Source organism: Hylobates moloch, unplaced genomic scaffold (genome assembly GCF_009828535.3).
Source record: "Hylobates moloch isolate HMO894 unplaced genomic scaffold, HMol_V3 SCAFFOLD_12, whole genome shotgun sequence".
In the NCBI taxonomy this organism is placed as follows: domain Eukaryota; kingdom Metazoa; phylum Chordata; class Mammalia; order Primates; family Hylobatidae; genus Hylobates; species Hylobates moloch.
The window spans coordinates 51,505,187-51,520,260 of NW_026652287.1; positions in this window are offsets into that span (position 1 = coordinate 51,505,187).

Here is a 15,074-nt window from a genome sequence, read left to right on the forward strand (position 1 = left end):
GGCAGAGGTTGTAGTGAGCTGAGATTGTGCCACTGCACTCCAACCTGGGTGACAGAGCGAGACTCTGTCTCAAAAAAAAAAAAAAAAAAAAAAAAAAAAAAAAAAAAAAAAAAAAAAAAAAAAAAAAAAGGCCGGGCAGGGTGGCTCACACTTGTAATTCCAGCACTTAGGGAGGCCGAGGCGGGTGGATCACAAGGTCAGGAGATTAAGACCATCCTGGCTAACATGGTGAAACCCTGTCTTTACTAAAAATACAAAAAATTAGCCAGGCGTGGTGGTGGGCACCTGTAGTCCCAGCTACTGGGGAGGCTGAGGCAGGAGAATGGCATGAACCCAGGAGGCGGAGCTTGCAGTGAGCCAAGACCACACCACTGCACTACAGCCCAGGTGACAGAGCAAGGCTCTAGCTCAAAAAAAAAAAAGATAAATATTCAGAGACATCGAGACCACCCAGAGATCCTCACAGACCCTAGAGATGCCCTGGAAAGCCCAGAGCCCCCCTACCCCAAGAAACAAACATGGAGAGCCAGGCAAGAAGCTCCCTGGGGTGGCCCCGCCTCAATTCAACCCCATCACCACATTCACCCAACACCCTCTGGTCCTCAGAGCCCACCCTGAGGTGGGTGATGCCAGAGTCCCTCCAGGCCTCAGCCTGGGTACTGCCCCAAGAACCCTTAGTCTAGGGAGTGGGGCAGCCATGGATGCCTGGCCCTGTGGGGTCAGATCAGGCTGGAGCAGAGTCAAGGGCTGCCCTACCCCTTCCCCAACCACCTGCACAGACCCCAAATCTCCCATCCCAGCCTCCTCCTTCCTGTTTTGCTGCCACCTCCATCCTCTCTGTGACAGCCATGAGGCAGAGCAGGGGAGTTTAAAAACCCTCCCCCATGCCAGGCGTGATGGCTCATGCCTGCAATCCCAGCACTTTGGGAGGCCGAGTTGGGAGGATCGCTTGAGCCCAGGAGTTCAAGACCAGCCTGGGCAACATATTGAGACTCTGTCTCTACAAAAAAAAAAAAAAAAATTCTTTTTGAGACAAGGTCTCTGTCCGACACCCAGGCTGGAGTGTGATGCCAAAATCATTGCTCACTGCACTGCATCCTCAGCCTCTGGGACTCAGGTGATCCTCCCACCTCAGCCTCCGGAGTAGCTGGGTCGGCAGGCACACGTCACCATGCCCGGCTAATTATTTGTATTATTTTAAGAGATGGGGTTGGCCAAGCGCAGTGGCTCATGCCTGTAATCCCAGCACTTTGGGAGGCCGAGAGCAGGCAGATCACGAGGTCAGGAGATCGAGATCATCCTGGCTAACAAACACAGTGAAACCCTGTCTCTACTAAAAATACAAAAAATTACCTGGGCGTGGTGGCGGGCGCCTGTAGTCCCAGCTACTCCGGAGGCTGAGGCAGGAGAATGGCGTGCACCTGGGAGGCGGAGCTTGCAGTGAGCTGAGATTGCACCACTGCACTCCAGCCTGGGTGACACAGCAAGACTCCGTCTAAAAAAAAAAAAAGAGAGAGAGAGAGAGAAGAGAGATGGGGTTTTTGCCATGTTGCCCAGGCAGGTCTCAAACTCCTGGGCTCAAATGTTCCTCCTGCCTCGGCCTCCCAAAGTGTTGGGATTACAGGCGTGAGCCACTGTACCAAGCCAAAAACTTTATTTATTTATTTATTTTTATGAGACAAGATCTGGCTCTGTCGCCCAGGCTGGAGTGCAGTGGCGCAATCTCGGCTCACTGCAACCTCCCCTTCTTGGGTTCAAGGGATTCTCATGCCTCAGCCTCCCAAGAAGCTGAGATTATAGGTGTGCGCCACCATGCCCAGCTATTATTATTATTGCTATTATTATTATTATTTTGTAGAGACGGGGTTTTGCAATGTTAGCCAGGCTGGTCTCAAACTCCTGGCCTCAAATGATCTTCCCACCTCAGCCTCTCAAAGTGCTGGGATTACAGGTGTGAGCCACTGCGTGCTGCTTAAAAAGTTTTCTTTAAATTAGCCAGGCCTGGTAGTGTGTGCCTGTAGTCCCAGCTACTCGGGAGGCTGAGGTGGGAGGATCCATTGGGCCCAGGAGGTCAAGGCTGCAGTGAGCCATGATCGTGCCACTGTACTCCAGCCTGGGCCACAGAGTGAGACCCTATGTCTAAAAAATATAAATTAAAAAAAAATACAAAGTCTGCCCACAGGTCCCCTGCTGGTGGAATCCAGTCTCCCCCAGGGGGATGGGGAGGGCTGAGCCAAGCACCAGAGACCCTCAACAAGGCTTGGGAGTCTGGAGGGGTCTGAGGGGCTCTGGAGCCAGCGGTCAGGACCGGAAGTAGGTGTAATGACCACGAGTCTGGGCCAGGGAGGACTTAAGGGCACAGCTGGAATGTGGACTGACATGGATATCGTGGACCTGTATGCATTCATTCATCAAACGATGATTGAGGCTGGCTCAGACGCTTCAAAGCTGTGTGACCTACGACCTGCACCTCAACCTCTCTGTGCGTTAGCTGCCTACTCTGTATTTTTATATTTTTTATTTTTAATTTTATTATTATTATTATTTTTGAGATGGAGTCTTGCTCTGTCGCCTAGGCTGAACTGAAGTATTATTATTATTATTATTATTATTATTATTATTTTTGAGATGGAGTCTCGCTCTGTCGCCTAGGCTGAAGTGTAGTGGCATGAACTTGGCTCACTGCGATCTCTGCCTCCCCGGTTCAAGTGATTCTCGTGACTCAATTTCCCAAGTAGCTGGGATTACAGACGCACACCACCACGCCTGGCTAATTTTTGTATTTTTAATAGAGACGGGGTTTCACCTTGTTGGCCAGGCTGGTCTCGAACTCCTGACCTCAGGTGATCCTCCCACCTCGGCTTCCCAAAGTGCTGGGATTACAGGCGTAAGACACAGCACCCAGCCCAAAACATGACTTTTTAATAACATGAGAAGACCTTGTTTAAGGTCACGTGGCCTTGTTGGTGTATAGTAATGTTTTTTGTTGTTGTTTTTGTTTTTGAGACGGAGGCTCACTCTGTTGCCCAGGCTGGAGTGCAGTGGCGCCATCTGGGCTCCCTGTAAGCTCCGCCTCCCGGGTTCACGCCATTCTCCTGCCTCAACCTCCCGAGTAGCTGGGACTAGAGTAGCTGGGACTACAGGCGTCCGCCACCACGCCCGGTTAATTTTTTGTATTTTTCGTAGAGACGGGGTTTCACCGTGTTAGCCAGGATGGTCTCGATCTCCTGACCTTGTGATCCGCCCACCTCGGCCTCCCAAAGTGCTGGGATTACAGGCGTGAGCCACTGTACCCGGCTTTAGTAATGTCTTTTTTTTTTTTTTTTTTGAGACGGAGTCTCGCTCTGTCCCCCAAGCTGGAGTGCAGTGGCGCAATCTCGGCTCACTGCAAGCTCCGCCTCCTGGGTTCACGCCATTCTCCTGCCTCAGCCTCTCCGAGTAGCTGGGACTACAGGCGCCCGCCACCACGCCCTGCTAATTGTTTGTATTTTTTAGTAGAGACGGGGTTTCACTGTGGTCTCGATCTCCTGACCTCGTGATCCGCCCGCCTCGGCCTCCCAAAGTGCTGGGATTACAAGCGTGAACCACCGCGCCCGGCCTGTTTTGTTTTTTGACACAGTCTGGCTCAGTCACCCAGCCCGAGGTGCAGTGGCGCAATCATGGCTCACTGCAGCCTGCACCTCCTCGGCTCAAGTGATCCTCCTAACTCAGCCTCCCAAGTAGCTGGGATTACAGGTGCACGCCACCACACCTCCCTAATTTTTCTATTTTTCTGGTAGAGACAGGGTTTCACCACGTTGCCCAGACTGGTCTCAAACTCCTGGGCTCAAGCAACCCTCCTGCCTTGGCCTCCCAGAGTGCTGGGACTACAGGCATGAGCCACCGCACCCGCCCCGCTGGTTCTAGTAAAATTTTAAAAGCCACTGAATACCTTTGGGAGAGTCGTGGGGAAATAAAACGTAGCATGAAGGCAGCCATGGTCGGCCAAGCATGTCCCACCTGTGAGGCTTGCATTTCTTGGCTGACAGTTGCTCTGACCGTGGGAGGCCACGTCATGGCCACATGGCTCTCTTGAGAGCAGTCCTCAACCACAGACAGAAGGAGAGTTGGCTGTAAATGCCTCCGCTCCCTCCACCCTCAGGTAGGACAACAGAAGCACCTCTTCTGTGCTGTCTCCCTGAGAAAGGACCCATTCCTGGTTGCCCACGTTGAATCTGCTCGCTGGCGCCCCCTGCAGGGCTCCCCTTCCCTTCCTGCCTCTTTACCCCCCAGGAGGCTTCTGGGATCACCTCTCAGATAATTATGCCCCTGAATTGAGTCTTAGAGTCTCCTTCACCAAGCCACCAATTTTTTTTTTTTTTTTTTTTGAGACAGAGTACTGCTCTGTCTCCCAGGCTGGTGTGCAGTGGCACCATGGCTCACTGCAACTTTTCCCCCAAGTTCAAGTGATTCTCCTGCCTCAGCCTCCTGAGTAGTTGGGATTACAGGCGCCTGACATCACACCCGGCTAATTTTTGTATTTTTAGTAGAGACGGGGTTTTGCCATGTTGGCCAGGCTGGTCTCGAACCTGATCTCAGGTGATCCGCCTGCCTTGGCCTCCCGAAGTGCTGGGATTACAGTCTTGAGCCACTGCGCGTGGCCCAAGCCACCAAATTAAGACGGTTCTTTTTGTTTTGTTTTTTTGAGACAAGGTCTCACTCGGTCACCCAGGCTGGAGTGCAGTGGCGTGATCTCACTCACTGCAACCTCCACCTCCTGTGCTCAAGCGATCCTCCTGGCTCAGCCTCCCATGTAGTGGGGACCACAGGTGTGGGCCACCACACTTGGCAAATTTTTTGATTTTTTGTAGAGATGAGGGTCTTGCTATGTTGCACAGGCTGGTCTCAAACTCCTGGCCTCAAACGATCCTCCCGTCTTGCCCGCCCTCCCAAAGTGCTGGGATTACAGGAGTGAGCCATGGCGACCAGCTGTAGCCATTCTTTTATTATTTTACTTTCTCAATAAACTTGATTTCACTTAAAAAAAAATGCCATGGCCAAAAAATTAGAGTCAAGGGGTCTGGGAGAGTAGGATGGTTCAAAGTTTTTTCTTGTTTTGAAACAGAGTCTTGCTCTGTCGCCCAGGCTGGGGTGCAGTGGCACAATCATGGCTCCACCACATCCAGCTAATTTCTTATTTTTTATAGAGACAGGAGGTCTCACTATGTTGCCCAGGCTGGCCTTAAATTGCTGGCCTCACGTGATCCTCCCTCCTCGGCCTCCCAAATGCTGAGATTACAGGCATGAGCCACTGTGCCTGGCCTGGTTCAGTTTTTTTTTTTTTCTTTTTTGAGTCTGAGTCTCACTCTGTCATCCAGGCTGGAGTGCAGTGGCTCAATCTCGGCTCACTGAAATCTCTGTCTCTCAGGTTCAAGCGATTCTCCTGCCTCAGCTGCCTGAGTAGCTGGAAATACAGGCGCATGACACCACAGCTAGCTAATTTTTGTTTTTTGTTTTTTTGAGACGGAGTCTCGCTCTGTCGCCCAGGTTGGAGTGCAGTGGCACGATCTCGGCTCACTGCAAGCTCCGCCTCCCGGGTTCAAGCCATTCTCCTGCCTCAGCCTCCGGAGTAGCTGGGACTACAGGCTCCCGCAACCACGCCCAGCTAAATTTTTTTGTGTATTTTTAGTAGAGATGGGGTTTCACCATGTTAGCCAGGATGGTCTCGATCTCCTGACCTCATGATCCGTCCGCCTCGGCCTCCCAAAGTGCTGGGATTACAGGCGTGAGCCACCCCGCCCGGCCTAATTTTTGCATTTTTAGTAGAGACGGGGTTTCACCATGTTGGCCAGGCTGGTGTTGAACTCCTGACCTCAAGTGATCTGTCCACCTTGGCCTCCCAAAGTGCTGGGATTACAGGCGTGAGTCACCGCGCCCAGCCTGGTTCAGTTTTAAACGGGCTAGTCAAAGAAAGCCTCTCTAGAAAAAAATATGGACAAACAAGAAAAAAAGATGTGCAGGGAGGAGTTCAAAATGGGGACAGGATTTTTGGGGGTGTGGAGTGACTGGGTGATGTTTTCTATATTTGCCTCCTCCTTGCCATGAAATAATTCGATACAGAAATATGTAGATATACATTTGTAAGCTGACCTGAGAGCAAGGGCAAGGTCAAGAGAGGCAGACTAGATTCCACCCCAGACCCTTGGGGTCTTAGCTCAGGGAGGCTTCAAGGGGATGCTGGGGGCGGGACCTGCTAGGACTCCCAGGAGTTGCTACATTGAGTCTCTGCTGCCCTCAAGTGGTTATACTCGGAACCGCAGGCGCTGGCTGCCTTGGCGAAGGCAGGCAACTCCCTAGGCCACACAGAAGAGTTCAGCACAGAGGGGACTATTGGTAATCTTTAGTCCATTTGCTCAGCAACAAATATTTGTTGAGCACCTACTGTTTGCCAGAACGTGTTATAAGCACTAGGGGCACAGCCCTGAACAAAACATACAAATTTCGGCCGCGCGAGGTGGCTCACGCCTGTAATCCCAGCACTTTGGGAGGCCAAGGCAGGAGGATCACTTGAGGCCAGGAGTTCAAGACCAGTCTGGGTAGCGTAGTGAGACCCCTTTCTCTACAAAACAAAGCAAAACATAGAAATCTCCTGCCCGCATGGAGCTCAAGGGTTCCTGGGGCAATAAATATGCAAAAATTAACAAACAAGATATCCAGGAAGGGCCAGGCGCATGGGCTCATGCCTGTAATCTCAACACTTTGGGATGCCAAAGTGGGCGGATCACCTGAGGTCAGGAGTTTGAGACCAGCCTGGCCAACATGATGAAACCTTGTCTCTACTAAAAAAATACAAAAAGTAGCCAGGCGTGGGGGCACACACCTGTAATCCCAGCTACTCGGGAGGCTGAGGCAGGAGAATTGCTTGAACCCAGGAGAGGGAGGTTGCAGTGAGTCAAGATTGCGCCACTGCACTCCAGCCTGGGCAACAGAGTGAGACTTGGTCTCAAAGAAAAAAAAAAGTATCCAGGAAGATCCAACAAGGTAATATAATCCAAACAGAGGTTTGGGGACCTCTCCGAGGGTATGTCACTGGAGCTGAAGCCTGAAGGACAAAGAGAAGCTGGCCGTGGTATACAGTTGTAGAAAAGGTATCCCGGCCAGGAGAAAACCCTGTGCAAAGGCCCTGGGGTGGGATGACCTGGATGCATTTAACATAATCATGTCAAAACATGCTCAATATCAAGTACTTACCAAGTGTGCACTCTGTGGTGTTGTTAAGCCAAAGGACCCCCAGAAGGGAAGAAAAGACTCGTGTCCCTGTACCATCCCGAGAGGGATGGACCTTAGGGTACCACAGGAAATCTTTCTTCCACCAGTAAGAAAAGAGACTGAATCTGGGCACAGTGGCACACATCTGTAGTCCCAGCTACTTGAGAGGCTGAGGCGAGAGGACCGCTTGAGGCCAGGAGTTCGAGACCAACCTGGGAAACAAAGTCAGACCCCCCCCCACACACACACACAAAATAAAATTAGCTGGGCTTGGTGGTGCGCGTCTGTTGTCCCAGCTACTAGGGAGGCTGAGCTGCGAGGATTGCTTGAGCTCAGGAGTTTGAGGCTGCAGTGAGCTGTGATTGTGCCACTGCATTCCAGCCTCTGTGACAGAGTGAGACTGTGTCTCTAAAAAGAGGAGGAGGAGGGCCAGGGGCAGTGGCTCACGCCTGTAATCCCAGCACTTTGGGAGGCTGAGGTGGGTGGACCATTAGGTCAGGAGGTCAAGACCAGCCTGGCCAAGATGGTGAAACCCCGTCTGTACTAAAAATACAAAAATTAGCCGGGCATGGTGGCAGGCGCCTGTAATCCCAGCTACTTGGGAGGCTGAGGCAGAGAATTGCTTGAACTCAGGAGGCGGAGGTTTGCAGTGAGTCGAGATCACACCACTGCAGTCCAGCCTGGGCAACAGAATGAGATTCCATCTCAAAAAAAAAAAAAAAAAAAAGGCCGGGCGCGGTGGCTCACGCTTGTAATCCCAGCACTTTGGGAGGCCGAGGCGGGCGGATCAGAAGGTCAGGAGATCGAGACCACGGTGAAACCCCATCTCTACTAAAAATACACACAAAAAAAACTAGCCGGGCGTGGTGGCGGGCGCCTGTAGTCCCAGCTACTCAGAGAGGCTGAGGCAGGAGAATGGCGTGAACCCGGGAGGCGGAGCTTGCAGTGAGCCGAGATTGCGCCACTGCACTCCAGCCTGGGCGACAGAGCAAGACTCCGTCTCAAAAAAAAAATAGGAGGAGGAGGCGGAGGCTGGAGCTCTAGAGAGACGAGGTGAGGGATGGGCATTGTCAGGGTACCTCGAAGTCAGACCTGGTGCCTCCACTCCCTGATGTGTGTCCCCAGGTAAGTTGCTTTGCTGCTCTGAACCTTTCTCAGACATAGGTGAGTGCCACCTATGGGTCTCTCACACGACACCTTTGGTGCCGTGATGAGCCTCAGTTTACCCATCTGTAACATGGGGAGAAGAAATGACAGCCAGGAGTGGTGGTGCACACCTGTGGTCCTAGCTACTTGGGAGGCCAAGGTGGGAGGATTGCTTAAGCCCAGGAGGTGGAGGCTGCAAAGGCAGCTGGTTGAGGTTCAGCGAGAGCACTGAAGCAGAGCGCTGGGTGCACAGTGGGGCTTCCAGTAGCTGGCTCTGAGTTGAGGATTCAAGGCCAGGTGGGATCAGGTGGGGTGAGGGGATACCTGGGAGGTGACCCCAGGTAGCTCCTGGTAGGGAATGGGACATGAGACAGGAAGGGAAGGAGCCCTACAGGGGGCACCAACTGCCAACAGACATGACACACGTGGATGAGTGGCGGCCGCTCAGACCCACCTGGGACACCTGGGGGACAGTGTAGATGCTCATCTCAGAGGGGTCCCACTCAGGGGCGAGGAGTGTGGGGTGTTTTGACTTGGGTTTTTTTTTTTTTTTTTTTTTTGAGACGGAGTTTTGGTCTTGTTGCGGACATGGGGGAGGGACGGTGAACGTGAGGGTGGGAGGTTGTAGGTTCAGCAGAGGCTCCTCGGCCAGGAGTGCAATGGCGCAATCTCAGCTCACGGCAACCTCCGCCTCCTGGGTTCAAGTGATTCTCCTGCCTCAGCCTCCTGAATAGCTGGGATTACATACAGGCACGCGCCACCACGCCTGGCTAATTTTTTGTAATTTTAGTAGAAATAGGGTTTCACCATGTTGGCCAGGATGGTCTCAAACTCCTGACCTCAGGTGATCCACTCGCCTTGGCCTCCCAAAGTGCTGGGATTACAGGCGTGACCCACCACACCCGGCCCTGTGGGGTGTTTATCCACCCCCAACCTCATTTTGATTTCCCAGAAAACAGACCCAAGATGGCACATTGAGAATGTGGGGCACATGGGTATCCAGCCATGGGAGCTGGGGAAGGGCCCTGCAGGGGGTGCCCAGGAGCAGGGGAGATCGTGGGAAATGAAGCTCAGTCCTGTCGGAGACCTTAAAGAGACTGGCATGTCCTTAGACAGGGCATTCCCAGGGCAGGCACGGTGGTGGCTCACACCTGTAATTGCAGCACTTTGAGAGGCCAAGGCGGGCGGATCGCCTGAAGTCAGGAGTTCAAGACCAGCCTGGCCAGCATGGTGAAACCCCGTCTCTACTAAAAATACAAAAATTAGCCGGGTGTGGTGGCAGGCATCTGTAATCCCAGCTACTCAGGAAGCTGAGGCAGGAGAATTGCTTGAACCTGGGAGGCGGAGGTTGCAGTGAGCCGAGATTGTGCCACTGCACTCCAGCCTGGGCAACAGTGCAGGACTCCGTCTCAAAAAAAAAAAAAAAAAAGAAAGAAAGAAACAGCATTCCCTTGGCCAGAGAAAGCTACAGGTGAGGAGAAGCAGAAGCTGGCGGTGCGGAGTGCAGCCACGTGGTTAGGCCCAGGATGGCCTGCAGCCAGCGTGCACCCGGAGCTACCAGCAGCTGCTACAGACCCTCCTCCTAGACCTGGGATTTCCAAGAGACACCTCGAGTCTCCCAGACCAGACAGGGTACTGCAGGCACTCTGATGGGTGGGGTATTGCCTATGGGTCGCTCACATGACGTCCTTGGTTCCTTTACGAGCCTCAGTTTCCCCATCTGTAACATGGGGAGAAGAAATGATGGTTGGGTGGTGGCGCATGCATTTGGTCCCAGCTACTTGGGAAGCTGAGGTGGGAGGATCGCTTAAACCTGGAGGTTGAGGCTGCAGTGAGCTATGATTGTGCCACTGCACTCCAGCCTGGGCAACAGAGTGAGACCCCCACATCTAAAAATAAAAATTAGGGATGCTGCCTCCTTCTTTGGTCTGGAGGGAGGATGTTACCTGATGATGGAAGCCAGTTCCCAAGGGTTAGTATGACTCTGGAGTTCAAGTGCAGGGCAGAAGGGTGTGGCCGGTGAGAGCCACAGAAGGTGCTAGAAGCACAGAAGTGTACCGGCTTTGGTTAAGCTTTGTGGAGGACGGACGTAGGGGGTGGGAGTTGTAGGTTTGGCAGAGGCTCCTTGGCCAGGCTTTCCTGTATCCCTTCTGTCACCCGGAGTCCCTCGCAGCCCTGTGGGATTGGTGGCATGACCCAGTGGCTTGGAGGGGTCACTGAAGTTCAGCTGTCTCCCGGTCAAGGCCACACAGTGAGCCAGGGCACAGCTAGGTTCGAACCCAGGCCCAGAGCCTCTATCTGCGAATTTCCGCCTCCAGGCAACTAGTCTTGGGGTATAATCCCCATTTCAGAAACCCTAGCTGGCTGTCCGAGGAGTGAGGCTGTTTGAACACCCCTCTGCCCACGCTGGCCACCCCCCAGCCTTCCTGGGTCGAAGGCCCAGCTCCTCCCACCCCCCACCCTCGGCCTACCCTCGTGTTCACCAGCTGCTGTGGCTGCTCCCACCCTGGTGTTGTTTGGGTTTTAATTTTCGTGTTGCATTTAGAAAATTACCCATAATTACAGCTTCTGAGAGGAAACGGTCTCCTAGCGCAGACCCGGCTCCCAGCTGTGGCCGCCTCCCACGCATGCACGGCTGGGGAAGGGTTGCAGGGGCCGCCAGCCCCAGTCCTGGCCCCTCCCCAGGGCCCCCCACTTTAATGAGGAGGAGGGAGGGAGGCCGTTTCCGCCACCTATGGAGAAGAAAAACCACCAGAAGGAAAACCCAACCCGGCCTCCTCTGCAGGAATCGAGAGTACTCGTGGGCCCCCCCACTGCTGTGTCCTCAAGGAGACAGGACCCAGAGGAAGGCGGAGGCGGCCAACTGAGGACGGGATGCATTATTTCATCCGAATACTGCCAAGTCCAACTAGGGACTGTGCGGAAACAGTCTTGCGGGGGCAGTGCCCAGGGAAGGCTTGGAGGAGGAGGAGGAAGAGGAGGAGGAGAGGAAGAGGAAGAGGAGGAGGAAGAGGAGGAGTTGGCCTCCTTCACCAGGAGGACCAAGGAGGAACCCTTGGCCAAAGGAGGAGCCTCAGTAGGCCAGGCCAGAAGCCAGAGAAACAGTGTTCCAGGCGGCAGGAACCACTAGCGCAAAGGCTTGTGGGTGGGACTGTGCAGGGTGGATCCAGGGTGAGGGTAAAGTCGGCCCCTTCTCCTGGCAATCCCCCTGCCCTAAAAGCAGATTCTCCTTAGGGCTCCTCCAGGCACAGGCCCTGACCCGTATTTAGGGGACATCCATGGTGGGTGACTCACCACTGTCCACCCCAAGAAGCAGAGACTTAGCCGAGGACCTGCCCTGGGCCCCTTCCCAGGGCAGCCTCCCTGTCGCCTCTGTGCCACCTTGATCTCACTGGCAGCCCTACGGAGCTTCTTAGGTTTTTTTAGTTTTCGTTGTTGTGAGACGGAGTCTCACCCTATTGCCCAGGCTGGAGTGCAATCTTGGCTCACTGCAACCTCCGCCTCCCGGGTTCAAGCGATTCTCCTGCCTCAGCCTCCTGAGTAGCTGGGATTACAGACGCCCGCCACTACACCCAGCTAATTTTTGTATTTTTGTAGAGACGGGGTTTCACCATGTTGTTTAGGCTGGTCTCGAACTCCTGACCTGAGGTGATTCGCCCGCCTCAGCCTCCCAAAGTGCTGGGATAACAGGCATGAGCCACCACACCCGGCCGGTTTTTTTAGTTTTTAGTAAGAGTCTTGCTGTGTCGTCCAGGCTGAAGTGCAGTGGCACGATCACAGCTAACTGCAGCCTTCACCTGCTGGGTTCAAGCCATCATCCCGTCTCGGCCTCCGAAGTGCTGGGACTACAGGCACACGCCGCCACCACGTGCGGCCTCCCATGGAGCTTCTTAAAATCCTGACGTAGATCCCATCCTCTCCTCGCGGCTCCACACCCTTCCATGGCTCCCTAATGCTCTTAGAGAAAAATCTCACCCCTTCCCCGCTGGGCGTGGTCTAGCTCTCTGCCTTCCCTGCCATCATCCCTCTCTTCTCCCCCCTGCCCCGGCCACGGCCGCTTCCTGGCTCTGCCTCCAGCGCCTTCGCCGTGTGCCCACCTCAGGGCCTTAGTCCTTACCGTGACTACAGTCTGAACATTACACTTCCAGGTCTTTCAAATCCACTCCTCCCCTCCCCGTTATTAATAATTTTTCCTCCCTGCCCTGCCCGTCCTTCGTATGGGTGAGGGGGCCCTTTCTGCGGGTTCTGCCCCCGCAAGGCGTGCGCCCTGGTTGGGAGTGCGCGCGGCTCAGCCTCCCCGACGCCGCGTGGGACCCAGGTCCCGCTGCCCTCGCACTTTTCCGCCAGCGCCCAGGCTGTGTTTGGAGATCCTTCCCGGTTGCCATGAGAACGGCGCTCCTCGCTCCAGTCCTCTGCGCCTCCCCCATTGCAGCTCTCTGGGCCGCCGGCGCCGCCGCCTCCCTCCCTCCTTCCCTCCCTCCCTCCGCGTCCGCCCTCCCCCGGGAGACCGACCGACCCCGCCGTCGCCCGTCCTGTCACCAGGGGTCCCCTCCCTCTTACGCACGTGGCACTCCCTGAAATTAACCGACTGACTCGCCAGCTTTTGACTGGCCACCTCCCCCATCAGATTCTGAGCTCCAAGAGGTAGCAACGTGTCCCGGCTGGGTCTCCGGAGCCCAGCACACAGTAGGCGCTCAATACATGTTTAATGGGGTGAAGACTCACATTGACCCAAGGAACCGTGGCTCACAGGGGGCGAGGGACACAACCAGGGCACACAGGGCCCTGGGGAGCCACGGAGCTTTGGGAGATTAAATTGGAGGTGGCAGGAGGGGCATCTGCCGGGCCCGGGAGTCCCCGGTTGTCACCAAGGCTCTGTGTGACTTTGGGTGAGCCACACCCTCTCTGTGCCTCATTAGGATTAGGCGCTGGCGGGGGCAGTGGTGGGGGCGATCATTAGGATGGGAGTGACCTGGACGCCGAAGCCCACGCCCCTCCTGGTCCCCCAGGCTCCGGGGCCATCGCCAGCCCGAGGCCCTGCGGAATTGTGCGGGCCTCTCCTACCCGGCCGAGCCGGAGCCCGGAGGCCCGCGGGAGAGGAAGCTGGGGGAGGGGGCGGCCGGCTGGACAGGAAGTGGGAAGGGCTGGCGTCCCCCCTCCCGCGCCGAGGCCCCTCGGGGAGGAGGCGGGGCTGGGGCCGGTCCTGCCCTTCCCTTCCTCTCGGCGGGGCTGGAGCCCCGGCGGCTTCCCGCCGGCCATAAGGCTTGGGGTGGGGGCGGGGGGCGGGTCTCACGTGCTGGGGGGCCGGCCTTTATCGGGGAGGCATCTGGGGGGTCAGCTGGCAGCGAGAGACATCCAGACATTCACACACAAACACACACACACACACACGAAACGTGAACACAGCCACACACAGGTCCCAGGGAGCTGGCGGCCCACCCACACGCAGAGGCACACACGTGCACATTCGGCATACACTTGTGCACACAACCTCACTGGGCGACTCGGCCCGACTTGGACCCACAACTGCCACCGCGCAGCCAGGGACAGTCGCCGAGACAGCGATCATTAATTGGGTGTTTGCCAGCCCCCCCACGCACAAGGATGCACACGTGCACTCACACAGGAGCCGCGTGTTTGCACACACATACGCGGGCTTGCATAGGAAAAAAGAGGAATAGCCGTGGCAAACAGAAACATCTAGACCTAGAGTCAACCGCACCGCCTTCCCCTACCCTGCCCGTCCACACACGACCCACTGGTACCCGGGCACCCCTACCCTGCGGGGGTCCCTGCCTCAGTATCCGCCTCCACCCTCTCTGAACACCCCTAGTGGGGGGATGAAGGGCCCTAGAAGGGGAAAAGGGCACCCACTGCCTGCACCCTGACTCCCGCAGACAAAGGTGGGATACGCCCCATTTACAGCTCACAGCACCGAGGCTGAGAAGCCCAAAGAGCAGTCACCCAGCACCTAGTATTGTCACCGGGTGTTACTTGGGGGTGGTGCCGGGTGGCTCCCACAGCCTGGGTACTATAGGAGCTTTGTGTCTGTGTTCCTGGGTTGTGTCTGTGCTGTGTGACTTCGGGCGGGAGGCTGAGTGTCCGCAGGCCCTGTGACTGTGGAGCTGGGTAGGGTGTGGTTCTCAGGAGGCCGCGATAGTGCGCCCCAGGGTGACTGTGAGTTAACTCCGTGGGCTCTGTCCACGGCTGTTGGAAGCTGTGGCATGGCCTTGCATAAGCGTGCGTCTGCGTGAGGCTGGGTGCCTGTGTGCGGTGGCCTGTGTTTAGTTGTTCCAAGACGGCCACTGTGAGCTGGGTGTGTGGCAGTGTATGTGTGTCGCTGGGCGGGCTGTGTGTGCGGTGGTTCCCACCCGTGCTGTGTGGGTAGCTCTGCGGGGTGAGACACCCAGTGTCACTGCCTGAGGCTTTATGGGGCTATCCGCAGTCGTTCCAGCAGCGGGGTACACTTTTGCTGTGTAGAGCGCTATGTTGGTGTCGCTGCGAATGTGTGTGGCAGGGTGTACAACAATGTGGGTGGCTGGCTCCATTTGAGGTGAGTGAACGTGTGTGTGCGCGCACGCGTGTGCAGCCGCGATCAGCTGTGCGTCCCTGGGTGGCCGTCCCGTATCCTGACCCCCGAGTGTGTAGCCGCGCCCCTACCCCCCGCGGCGGGCACTGCG